General features: G+C 45.8%; 1 pseudogene; it reads left to right on the top strand.

Annotated features, from left to right (window-relative positions):
* LOC143262921 (large subunit ribosomal RNA) overlaps positions 1-2,500 on the top strand; it is a 9,408-nt pseudogene that overhangs the window by 3,188 nt on the left and 3,720 nt on the right.

Below are 2,500 nucleotides of genomic sequence, written 5' to 3'. Positions count from 1 at the left end.
CTTCCAGAGCTAGGGCAGAGAGGCCCTTATATTGACTGGGTTCAGGGTACGAAGTGCCCTAACTTTTCAAAATTGTATCTTGGCGGTATGGCGACAATTATATTATGAGTACTTAGTGCTCCTTATTTATTATTTGGTGTCGAAGTCTTAAAAGGCGAGATGGAATAGGTGGTACCAGGCAAATGAGGGCTACTCTGCCCTCGGATTGGTTTAAACGACATGGCTACTCTAAAGGATTGGAATGGAATGAACGGGGCTTGTTGTAGGAGGAGGAAAAAGGACAAACATACATGCAGGACGAAACTAACAATGAAGCCTCGGACGCAGGGACCCCCGGCCCTGGGGCCCCTGTGGCGGACTTGTCCGCTTTGGACAGGAGGGCCGATTATGACTACTCTGGCAATTCCACTGATTTTGATTATGGCATGATTGTGGACTTGCCTCTGGGTGCGGAGATCCGATGCCTGTTTTGCCAAAATATCAATAGGCAATTCCTACAGGTGGCCGACCTCGTGAGACATATAGACCAGTGTCACACGGGGGTTAGAGTCGGGTGGAGATGCAGTAACTGCAAAAAAATTTTCGATAAGTTACATGGCTGCAGATGCCACCTTCCCAAATGTAAGGGGAGAGCACCCGACTCTGAAGCCTCACAATACCGCTGTGCTACCTGCGGGGTTGCCTTTAACACACAAAGGGGCCTTTCTCAACACGAGCGGCACAGGCACCCAGTTGTGAGGAATGAAAAGAGGTGTAAGGAGGCAACCTCTACACGTCCAGGCAATAGAGCCTCGGTCTGGACGGAGGAAGAATTACAGTTACTGGCAGTACTATATGAACAATTTAAAAATGAAAGACAACCTAATGCTAAAATCGCCAGATTCCTCACAACAAAAACAGCAAAACAAATAGGCGACAAAAGGAGACTCATCGGATTGATGCCCACCCAGAGGGAAGAAACAGTGGTTGAGGAGGTGGAACCGGAGGTGGAACCGGATACAAACCCATACGATGACTTAACCACTGTTGAATTAAGTGAAAGAGCGTCCGAGCCAGTCCAGTCCCCTGATGCTGATGACTGGCAGCAAACATTCCGAGACGCAATACTAACCAACCCTTTGGAAGACAGCCACAGTTTTAGGTTCCTGGAACAAATGATGGAGGAGTTGGTTAGGAAAGCCCATTTGGAACCACTGGATACCGAGCGGGTACTCGACGCCATGGTAGAGAAGGCCTTGAGCGTCGGACCCAAAATACAAAAGATTTCAAGGAGCGATGATAGCGGGGGAAATAAAAGAAAAAGCGACCGCACCCGCTATCTTAAATATAGATATGCTCGGTACCAGGAATTATATAATAAGTGCCCTAGAAAATTGGTGGATATGGCGGTCGCAGGGGAGACTATAGAGGAAAGGAAGCAAATCGAGCTTCCTGATAAAGTGAACATAGAGTCACTCTATAATAACCTATGGGGGGAGCAGGGACCCCTAATAGGTCTACCAAAACTCGGTGGGGGACCGAGTATAGTCTCCCCATTAAATACAATTTGGAAACCCATCTCCATGGACGAACTAACCGCTAAAATGAAAAAGATTAAGAACAATACGGCGGCCGGTGTCGACGGCATCACCAAGGCACACTTGAGGGCCTCCGGCTTTCTTCATGTCCTATGTAAATTTATGAATACATTAATGCTATTCCGCACCTATCCTGCCCAGTGGAAACAAAATCGGACCACACTAATACCGAAACCCGGTAAAGATACAAATGAAATAAAGAACTGGCGTCCGATTACAATCGGCTCTTTAATGGGTAGGATATTTTCAGCAATGCTGGATTTAAGATTAAGAAATACCGTGCGGAATAGTAAAAGACAAAAAGGTTTTACGAAAGAAGATGGCTGCAAACAAAATATAGCAATATTAGAGGCAGCCATTAAAGACATGAAGACAAGCACGGGTGGAGTGGTGACTGTCGTTGACATTACCAAGGCGTTCGACACAGTCCCCCATAAAGCGATTGGAGATGGGCTCCAAAATAAGGGCATGCCGCCAGCAGTATCCGAATACATTGAACAAATGTACAAGGACTGCTGGACGGATATAAAAACCAAGGGTACCAATTTAAAAATTAAATTAAACAGAGGGGTCAAGCAGGGCGACCCTATGTCACCCTTGCTATTTAATATAATAATTGACCCCATCATAGACCATCTCAATGAGACGACGGAGGGCCTGAAGTTGGGAGAAGAAAACGTTTCCATTCTCGCCTTTGCAGACGACCTGGTTCTAATAGCAAAAGACAAAGAAGCAGCCTCATGCCAAATAAATAAATTAAATAAATATTTAAAACAATTAGGTATGAGCATACAAGCCGAAAAGTGCGCAACATTTCAGGTCGTCTGCAAAAATAAGACATGGCACTTGCAAGACCCGGGATTGCGTATTGATGAACAAAGTCTCCCCATGACGCAACCCGGAGAAGCATTTAAATATTTGGG

Source organism: Megalopta genalis, unplaced genomic scaffold (genome assembly GCF_051020955.1).
Source record: "Megalopta genalis isolate 19385.01 unplaced genomic scaffold, iyMegGena1_principal scaffold0242, whole genome shotgun sequence".
Taxonomy (NCBI): Eukaryota; Metazoa; Arthropoda; class Insecta; order Hymenoptera; family Halictidae; genus Megalopta; species Megalopta genalis.
The sequence above is the reverse complement of the archived record's forward strand: the minus strand, read 5'-3'. Positions and strand labels throughout refer to the sequence as shown.